Genomic DNA, 11,371 nt, shown 5'->3' with positions numbered 1-11,371 from the left:
AGACCTGGAGACTGTTTTCGCTAGAGGTGCAGCATCGTGAGGACCCGGTCGACGATGATGCTGCGGAGGATGCTGGTGGGAAAAATCAAAGGAATGTCAAAAACAGTCAAATGAAAGCAATAAGCAATCGTGATTGCTCAAAAAAAAAAAAAAAACACAACGATTCATAATATGATAATATGAAACTAATATTAAAAATTGAAATTACAGCGTTACTAAAATTTTATATTCTATACAAAGAGTAGAAGAAACGAAAAAATAAACTTTTAAGAATACAAACCCTTTTCACTGGAATTTGACGGAAACGAATAAAATTTAATGCTTGAAAAAAAAAGACAAAAAATGTCCTCAAATCAAACTGAACGACGATACTTTTCCTCATTAATTTATTTTATGGTTATACACTTTCAGAATTTGTTTTCAAAACTTTTATTCTTTGTCGAGTGCACATCAATGACTAATTGATAGACTTGAATGAGATGAGTTGAAGATGTTTACAGATACAGCTCTTTTCATTGACGAAAATATGCTTTCAAAAAGATGGCGCTTTCCTACATAAGGCAGTTTTCATACCGTCAGTAACTCCCAGTGGCCTATTATGCATTTCTGCTTTTGTTCTTTCCTTTTCGGGATAAACTACGGATATTCCACCCTGCAACAGAAGATAAAACAAATAAATAAATAAAATTGAATTAAAATAAAATAGAGTGTTAATAACAACAACAGCAGCAGCAATAGTACAGTCACTACCACCAGCTACAACAACAACAAAAGTAATAATAATAATAATAATAATAATAATTAATTTGAATTTTGACGTCTTGAATTCAAATGTATGTGTGTGTAGGCATATGTGTTTGTGTCTGTGTGCAGGCATGAATGTGTGGGTAGTTGTGTGTATGTGTGTGTGTATGTGTAGGTGTCTGTATGTATGCGTGTGTGTATGTGTTTGTGCATGTGTGTATGTGTATGTGTGTGTGTGTGCGTGTGTGTGTATAGTTGTGTATGTATGGGCGTGTGTGTAGGACATGGATGCAACCTAGAGACGACTTTCGCTATAGGAGCAGCATCGTGAGGAGCCGGTCGACGGTGATGGTGCGGAGGGTGGCGGTGGGAAAATAAAATGATAGGACGCCAAAAACAGTCAAATGAAAGCAATAAGCAATCGTGATTGCTCAATAATAATAGTAATAAAAATTATAATAGTAATAATAATAATAATAATAATAATAATAATAATAATAATAATAATAATAATAATAATAATAATAATAATAATGACAAAAATGATAATAATTATAAAAACTACAAAAATTAAACAAGGAAGTAAACTCTAAAAAAATTCTCGGATTCTCATAAATATATTTTTTTACGTTAAGTACTTTCTGAAAGAGTATATTATGTATATTTTTTAGATTTATAAGAAAAGTGCAGAGGCAGAGTGAAGGTGGGATAGAGAAGTAGTAAATATTTCCTTGAAGAAACAAAAATTCTAACAGTAGAACGCCAATCAAAAATTTTGTTTAACAAAAAATACAATTATTATACGCTTCTTCTTCCACTATTTATAAATCTGTCTATTTGTATTTATCTATGACTATATCTGCATTAGTCTATCAATATCTATTCATCTCTATGTATCTATGCCTACTTCTATCTATCTATATACAGGATTAGTAAGTTGCCCAATAAAGAATGCTCAAGAATGCGTTCTATTGTTCCAAAAAAGATAAAATTTGAACAGCACATAATACAAATCATGTACTTGACAATTACTGAATTAAAATTTTCAGTTTTTCAAAAAGCCACTGACAGGTGGCGAAATGAGCAGAAAAACATGGGTTGTGTCATAAATGTTAAATAATTGTTGAAAAAAAAATCAAAATGAAAATTGTTCAATGTGTTCCCCATCCGAACCAGAAACTCTGCTCAATTTAAAGGGAAGTATTTTCCCTCAAGTTATCCAAACTCCAACAGACTCTGATCAGCGAGCGACAATATGATTCTTCGATAAAACAACACTGTTGCAAGTGACGGGGGCCATTTTGAATAGTATTTATGTTGATTTTTTCAAAATTATTTTACAATTAAACACATTCAATATTTTTCTGTACACAGCGATACCTATCGGTGGGTTTTTGAACTAATTTTTCATTGAACAGAGAAAGGATACCACATGCACAGAGTAGGGGTCTGACAGTTATCTGTGGATAGTGTGTGTGTGACTCCTAAGACGTTTTCTCTGCTGGCACTTTAATTAAGGGTCAAAACTTTAATGTACGAATTTTTATTACTAGCAACTAAAACTGAGAGCGAACAACCATATTTTTCCATTTTGAAGAATCGTAAATGACCTTCGTTTGTAATCATACGACTCCTCCCCGCTTCCAGAAAATAATCAATACATAAAATGACAATTATTAAATGCAGAAAAGAGTCCGAGATCCATTTTTAATAATGTTACCAAGCTAGTTCTATTCATAGTTTCGCATTAAATAAATAATTTCGCGGAATAATTTATATGCATATAGTTTCTTTCGCCATAAATGTTAGAAAAGAGACTTTAATACCCGAAACGTGATGCAAATTAAAATTCGCTGGACTCCGAGACAGATGCCTCCACATACAAAAGAAAAAGGAGTTGATATTCTATCTCTAATATTTTTTCCAACGAATCACGTTCGAATACAAAAAAGAGGCTGCCTTTCATAATATATCCCGCGTTTTTGTTCGATGAAAACATTCCGCGAGTCCTCCATGCGAAGAGCACTCCATGCGGAACGCTTCCACTGTCTTTTGGAACATAATTTGAACAGATCAATAACCAGAGATCCAATCAAATGCGCCAGCATTTAAATAAAAGGCGTGGTCTAGCGCAGTGGAACGCAGCTAATAATTTTTATCTTTTATCGTCTTGCATTTTTTCATTTTCCAAGAAATAATCCCAGGGTGGAATAAATTAAAAAAAAAGAAATCTTTTTTATTCCCTTCTTCATCGTGCCTCTGTCTCTCCCGAATGAAAATATCGTTTACACGCCTGCAGCGCCGTCTAGAGGTAGAAACAATTTCCCCGCATGTATTTCTCTTTGTCTCTTTGCTAAGCGAGTACTAAACGGCTAAACGTTTCGAAGGCTTAGTTTTGAATTCGTAGCTTGGTTTAATTAAAAATAGCCTTTGGGTTTGTCCGCAGTCCATTCCATACATATGATACTGAAAGGCAGTTTAGTTTGTTGTCCAGTAAAATTAACATCGCTTTGCGCGGAAATTACTGTTAGAATTTGTTTCATGGATAGCGCCCCTTGCATTTCTGTTATCAGATTGTTTGAGTTTGCAGCCTAAAAAATATTTTATTGAGAAAATTTAATGATGACTGAAAATGATGTAACAAAAATTAATCCAGAATACTTGATAAAAAAAGTTTTGTTTATTATCATCGGAATTTTTGCAAAAATATTTAATTTTTTAATGAGCCGGTATTTTTTTTCCTACTTTTTTGAAATTATCATAAAAAAGTGGTAAAGAAAGCAGCATAACTTGCATGATTTTTAATACATAGACTAGGGTGCGTCTTATTTTTAAAAATGTTATTTTTTCATGAGGCAATCTCTCATTTTGTTCCTTTGGATGGAAAAAAAAATCATCATAGCTGAAAATTAAAAACTGAATAAAGTTTAGAGGGTGCTACCACTGCTGCAAAATTTGACAACTCTCTCTCTTTTTATTTTTTTTTAATTATTTTTTTTAGTCTGGATAATAAGTAGCAATCAGTGAAAAGTTTGTATTGTCACATGGAAGGAACAAAGAGAAAAATCACAATATTCCAGACCGAATATGTAAACCTGTGATATGAATAGCATTACCGAACTTTCGAATGCTTTTTTGACATTATTGCATAAAATGACAACCATGAAATGCTTATTATTTTCTTGTATATATAAGAAATAGGTATTTGTGTTATTTTAAACCCAACCAACCTAATTTCATGTTGATTAAAAATATGACAAGATATATTGGGGAGCTTATTTTTACACTATTTTTTTTCACAATGACAGTAATTTTAGTCACTGGTAGCACCCCCTAAATTATGTTCAAATTCTATGAAATTTTTATGTGTGTATTTTTTCATCAAAAGGAAGCAATTTAAGGGGTGCCCCTTAAGAAATTCAAAACTTTTTTAAAAAGTGCATTATAAGACACACCCTAACATAGACCCATCTAAGGTTTCTAAACAGTATTAATAGCGCCTTCTAGCTGGCAAAAGGGAGAACCTTAGGTAACGATCAAGGAAACATATAGAGGTAGAACATCCAAGAAAGCAAAATTAAAATAATAATAATAATAATAACAATAACAATAATGCTATGATTATTGACTGCGAAAATCTCAGCCTTTTAGCACATCTTACGAAAATAAATTTAAAACTTTTGGAGGGAAGGTAAAAATATAAACAAAAACTTGAAACAAGTAAATTTGAAAAAAAAAAGGGAAAAAATCCTGCTTGTTAGCGGGTTTTAAGGAACCTCTTTTTTAATGCAAAATGTAGCTCACACATTTTGCAAAAATGGATTCATTATAGCCTTAACACACGCGTCTGATATTTTGATTTGGTACGACGTATCTATGATTTGGTACGACAAATACTTTTATACTACCTACATCAAAAAATCTATTCAATGCACATTTAAATTGCTTACGGGAGGGGGGGGGGGAGTTTATCGCAATAGTAAGATGAAAGATTTAGTAAGATTAGTAATATTCTGTTGTTTAAAATAATTGTTTGTAAAAATGAACGTGAATTAACTTACTTGTTACTTGATTTAGATGCACATTTTGCTAGACCAAACCGAAACTAGATGTAGGGCAAAATTTTTGAGATCTGGAAATAAAATTAATGGGTTTCTAAATAACAATAGTAATACTTATGTTAACAAAAGCAGTAATAGGTAATAAAATTGAATTTGCAGTAATTAAATAAAAGTATTTACAAAGGAATTGTAAAACAATACTTCCTCATACTTATAAAAGTATGTATATCTTCGTGGCACTTGTAATAATAGTCCTTGTTTTCTTAACATATTAAGGTGAAATCCAGGACATTGCCTATTTCACCATTTTTCTTATCGTCAATCTTAATTTTTATGAGCAAAGAACCTTTAGTTCTTTCCCATAAGTTATTTTGAATTGATTTAAGGAAATCGTCTAGTTTTTGTAACATGTGACATGTACTAAATTTCAATATCTCTAGATAATTTGGCATAAATCTCACAATATTTGCTATCACAAGTTAATATTTTCTTAGATTTTATCTTTCTCAGGCTAAAGATCGAAATATAAATGTTTATAAAACGAGAGAAATTGATGAATGTGGAATTTTTTTTGAACAATCACGATTGCTTATTGCTTTCATTTGACTGTTTTGATGTCCTATGATTTTATTTTCCCACCAGCACCCTCTGCCAGCACCACCGTCGCGTCGACCGGCCTCACGATGCTGCTCCTCTAGCGAAAACCGTCTCCAGGTTGCGTCAATATCCTACACTTACACGCATACATACACGCACCTACACACACACACACAAACACATACACACACATACATACACTTGCACTCACACATACACACACTTGCACTCACACATACACACACTCAAACACATACACACACTCAAACACATACACACACACACAAAGACATACACACACACAAACACATACACACACATAAACACATACACACACTCAAACATATACACACACATACGTATACATACTGACACTTACACATACACACGCATACATACAGACACTTACACATACACACACACCTGCATACAACTACCCATACATTCATGCCTGCACACAGACACAAACACATATGCCTACACACGCATACACATTCCACCACAGTCATACACACAATTACCCACACACCTATACCTGCACACAGACACAAACACACATGCCTACACACACCTACACATACCCCCTACACACAAACACACATCCCCCCCACACACACTCGTGAATGCGAAAAACGTAATTTGAATTCAAGAGGTCAAAATTCAAATTAACTTTTCTCTTTTAAAAATTTCATAATGAGAAAAATACAACTAAGTTTTTGAAATAAATATCATTCCAGTATTTTAAAACAAAACATTCAATATTTAAATCAAATTACAATTTTGCAATTCTTACAATGTTAGTGTCGAAAGCTGAAATAAAAAAAAAATACCTTCTTACTGAAAATATGAAAGATAAAAACAATGTTAATGATGAAAATAACGGCTGAATGCAAATTCTGCTATAAGTAATGGTTGAAACCTGTTACGGGGCTTACATGGACTTTTTTCAATCGAAAATGAACTTATGGATCAAATCACAATTGAAAACAGCCACTCTCATCCATAACTTTACTTCTTTTGTACTGAAAAATTGAAAGTACTTGGTAGAAGTCCAAAAAGCATGTATGCAACCATTTGCAGACTTCGTTTAATTAGCATTCATATTTTATAATTTATATCATTTAAATTGACGAAATCCACTAAGTATGCAAAACAATAAAATTGTTATAAAATACTCACACAGTATAATGCTGTAAGTTCGTTCCTTACACTATTGGGTTTTTTAAACTCTTATGTACATACTAATTTACTAATTGACAGTTTAATTAGTCATTCAAGTTTTGAAACAACTTTTAAAAATTAGGAAAAAGAACTCCTTCTTTCAAGTAAACTCACCAATTTCTGAAGTAAACAAAATACGAAAGGATGTATAATTGTAGTCTGTTTAATACATTCTTAGATCTCCACGCAGGAGTTATCGTTAAATATGAAACATTTCTAACTGAATTTATACAGAGGAACCACTTACAGAGCCTCGCCTTCAAAATTATTGCACACTTTTACTTCCTTATTATTTTTTTCTCTAAGAGAATCAGGGTTGGTAAAAACCCGGGTGTTTTTAAAAAAGCCTATGGACCCAGGGTCTTTTGGGTTTTTAAAATAAAACCCAAAAAAAAAACCCAACTAAAACTGGGTTTTTTAAAAAGAATTGTGGGGTTTTTTTTGTCTTTTTTTAGGTAAAATGTGGGGTGCTTGTAGCATATTGTAGCTTAGGTATAATGGACAAAACACAAAAATTGTTTTGGGGTAAAAAAAGCTGGAAAATTCAGCGTTTTCTGAAGAAAAGTAAAAAAGACGATGAAACCCAAGAATGGTGAAGTTTCAGATTTTTTAGTTTCCATGATTGCCAACAGTTAGGGCAAAGTTACTTCTCGAGTGATAAAATCTATTGTTCGTTTGTTCGTTTTTAATTACATTTTTTTTTTTTTTTTTTTTGCATTTTACTTTATTGTATTTCATTTTGTCATGTAAAACTACTGTAGAATCTCAAGTAGTTTAAATCCCTTTTTTACTAAATTCCAACTTATTCAAGACATTTCTTTGAATTTTACATTGCCTGTTTTTCTATTTATGTGTATAGAGTGAGAAATATTAAATTTTTTTGTCGTAAGGTAATGAAAATACTGTACATCCTATTCTGTTTTCTGTCCGATCGTTTGTAAAACCTGTTAATTTCTAAAAAATATACCTTGTTTATTCGAGATTTGTGACGTATTGGTTTGCAGAAAATAATTCACATGAAAGCCTTTTAGCTATAGTAGTTTCCTCTGTACAATTTACAAATATTGAGAAAATCAGACGTGACGGGACTTAGTCAAGATAATTTGAGTTATTTACTGACCAGTTAAGGAAAAAAAGTTAAATATATTTATTTAAAATCTTTGAAGTATCTTTTTAATGTTGTCAAGAGTTAAGAAATACTATTAAAGTTCAAAATTTATTTTTTATGTCCATTGTTTGTGGTAATAACAAATAAAAAAGAAGTTTAAATTGTGAAAGTATTTAAATTAATTAGTTTTTTTTAAATTTCTCAGAAAAAACCCAAAAGTGGGCTAAATAATGGGTTTTTTAAATTGGGTTTTTTCAAAAAAAAAACCATTGGGCCCAACCCAATTGGGTCCAATCCGGCCAACCCTGAAGAGAATACATGATCAAAATATTAAAATGCATTTGTTAAAGAAACCTTTTTACTTTAGAGTGTTTTTTATAAATCATTATTTCATAATTTTTATTACTAATATTTATTAATTACATGTTAAAATACAAGACATTTGCCTAGCTCACCACAGTAGAATGCTTAGCCAAAAAAAAAAAAAAAAAAAAAGAGAGAGAGAGAGAGAGAGAGACAGAGAGATAAGTTTGCTTTCTTAGATTTACTTTTTTTTACGAGTTTAAACTTTTATTAGTAAACAATTATTTCTTAAGTTACTTTCTCTGTCCTAATCAGGGTTGCCAGATTTAAGAACAGTAAATACGGGACAGGCTTCTAGGTGTGAAAAGGGGGGAGAGGAGGATAGAGTAACTTTAGAGATAACTTTTGAGACATCGTTGTAAATTTATTCTCAACAAAGCATTAAACCTCACAAAATGTCACCTATCAAAGCATAAAAAATCGTCATTGCGAATGATGACGCATGCGCAGAGATATATTTCCAATATTAGTCAATGAGCAAAGAAGAAGCAACTATTCGGCCTCTAATGGTCTGCTACGAAACAAAAACATACAAACCAAATCAAAACGAAAACAATTTTTGCGTTTGCTGCCACATAGTTTTCTTATTGATCATTATTTCATTTTTTTTTTTTTTTTGTTTTATTTTACTTTTTCCCTTAAAATAATGTCTCGTTCTGCAAAATATTGTTACCACTTGAACTAGAATACGGGACTTTAGCCGTCCCGTATGTAAGTTCCCCGGGACGCGGGACAATTTTTCAAAATACGGGACTGTCCCTTGAAATCTTGGACGTCTGGCAACCCTGGTCCTAATGCCGATTCCATTTTTTAATTGCTGTCGAAACAATCAAAAATAATAGAATAGGCGGTATACAGCATTATATAAGAATGAAGTATATAAAGTGAAATAGCAGGGCAAAGATAAATTGTCAAATATTTACTCTGCTTTTTGCGCTATATATCTTGTAATATTTAAACAATGTAGCAACACATGCAGTCTATTCCAGTCAAAATAAAATTAACTCTGAAAATCAAAGAATATGATAATGCAAGCAATTTCTTAATTTTGGGTTACTGTGCAATACTTTATAAGTTTTTCTTTCTTTTATAAGGAAAAGTGCATCAAATAAGGGCACCAAAGTTTCAAGTCCTAATATCTTGTTCATTTATGATTCAATTGCTCCAACTTTTGCACATTCAGCTGATGACTTATAAAAAAATGCGAAAAAATTATTCCATGTAAAAATTTTAGTTTCTATTATGTTTTTCAGCAGTTTTATCAAACCAGAACGACCTTAGCAAGAACAAGGGAGCCCACTCCCCAATAAAGTCAACTCTGTGCAAGGATTATCTCACGCAGGTTTGAAGACAAGAAAGAAAACGTCAAAAAATCTTGCCAAGCCGAGAAAAAAAAATTCTTTATTGTTAACATAAAAATATTTTAAAACTGCATCAAAAAAACGGGAATAGTCTTGCTGATCTACATGGCAAGACTATTTAGCGCACCCACCTTAATAAAAAAAAATAATAATTAATTTGAATTTTTGGCATCTTGAATTCAAATTATGTTTTTCGCAATCACGAGCGTGTGTGTTTGTGTAGGCGCATGTGTGTGGGTGCGTGGGTGCGTAAGTGTATGTATGCATGTGTGTGAGTGAGTGTTGTGTACGTGCGTGTGCGTGTAGGTGTTCGTGTGTGTGTGTGTGTGTGTGTAGGCGTTCGTGTGTGTGTCTGTGTAGGCGTTCGTGTGTGTGTGTAGGCGTTCGTCTGTGTGTGCAGGCGTTCGTGTGTGTGTGACATGGACGCCACCGCCCAGCAAAAGTGGATTTCGGGGGACAGTGCTCAGGACCAGCCGCGCCGCCGCCGGTGGACGGTGGTGCTGCAGGCCTGGTCCAAGCTGAAAAAGGCACGGACGCCAAAAACGGTCAAGTGAGAACAATAAGCAATCGTGATTGCTCAATAATAAAAACTATTTAACAAAACTCTAACTCCTATAGGAAGCTACGGATTTTTAGTGATGTAGTTTTTACAGGCTATATAATAATAGGGAAGTTGCAACCTACTAAATGTTCATATTTTGGCTATTGGATATTGTTAATTGACCCTCAAAACCAAAAAATTCACCATCGCCGAATTTTAAAACACCGTGGTTGATTTTTAATGAATTTTTAAAAATCCACGCGCAAAAGTGCGCTCTTCTGAAACGTCACGAGCCTACGTCATAGGGCGCGAATGGGCAGCCTTCCGCCGAAGATCCCTTGTTTTCGCTAGGGACATTTTGAGCGCGCTGATATTTATATCTTTTAGAAATTCAATAATCCTTTTGAACACACTATGGAGACCGGATTCGTTAAAGCACAATCTAAATAATCTTCCTCATGTAACATCAATGATGATATTTGAAAATTTCCGAGAGGATGAGAGGTTTAATGTTCCAGAAACGCGAGGAGTTAAATGCGAGGAGATAAGCCTTTTACGTTTCGTCTTCGAAGTCGAATGCGTGACCTTCGGCTTCTCCCCTATCAAAAGAGCGCATGACGTCATTTCCTATGCCATTTGACGTCACAAGCGCTTGAACTTTAAATATTAATTTTAAAAAAACTACTTATCGTATCGCAAAATTTTTTTCACCTATGATGTTCATACATGTTACTCTATCATATAAAAATAAAATTGAAAAATCGAAAACTTCCCTAGTAAATTACAGGAAATAGGGCCTATGATAGAAAAGCCCTATGCATTTATAATGACGGGGCCCTCTGACCTAAATTTATCATTTGCTATTTCGACAATGAAAAAATTTTCTACATCTATTCCACGACGAGAATGTCCATAAATGTCTAAAAATAAAAATAAGCAATATCTGTTTTTCAATCTATTTCGATGAAATTTCATCAAATCTATTTCGCTATTAAACTAGTCTGGGTCCTCTACAGCTCGGTCCCCTATGCAATTACCTCCTCCCCCTTGACTTAGGCCCTGACTAGTAATTCAAAATAACTGCAGTAGTCCATAGTTAAAGAGAAAAAAATAGAGTTTATAACCATGTCAACAGAATGCTGTACTGGGTCTTCTTGGAAGGTTTTTTTCCACCTTCTATTTTAAGTAAAAAATATGAAATTTTGCAAACACATTCGCAATGGTTCAAAGCACAGTCTGCAGTCAGGGCCGATTAAGACATTAGGAGGTCCGAGGCTAAAGAGTTTTCAGTCCCCCTCCCCCCCTCTGTAGTCAAACTTTACAATTTTAGTCATTGACTAGGTCAATTTTTCCACTAGGGGACCCCTAAAAACGG

At 33.2% G+C, this 11,371-nt stretch overlaps 1 long non-coding RNA gene across 1 annotated transcript in view; it reads right to left on the bottom strand.

Annotated features, from left to right (window-relative positions):
• Positions 1 to 391: 391 nt before the first annotated feature.
• LOC129226436 (uncharacterized) overlaps positions 392 to 11,371 on the bottom strand; it is a 96,773-nt gene continuing 85,793 nt past the window's right edge. The window contains exons 4-5 of the long non-coding RNA XR_008580785.1: positions 4,806 to 4,876; positions 392 to 652 (exon numbers count right to left, since the gene is read on the bottom strand). This is a non-coding gene — a long non-coding RNA (uncharacterized LOC129226436). The remainder of the gene's footprint in view (positions 653 to 4,805; positions 4,877 to 11,371) is intronic.

This window comes from Uloborus diversus, chromosome 7 (genome assembly GCF_026930045.1).
Source record: "Uloborus diversus isolate 005 chromosome 7, Udiv.v.3.1, whole genome shotgun sequence".
NCBI classification, from domain to species: Eukaryota; Metazoa; Arthropoda; class Arachnida; order Araneae; family Uloboridae; genus Uloborus; species Uloborus diversus.
This window is presented reverse-complemented; position numbering and strand designations above follow the sequence as displayed.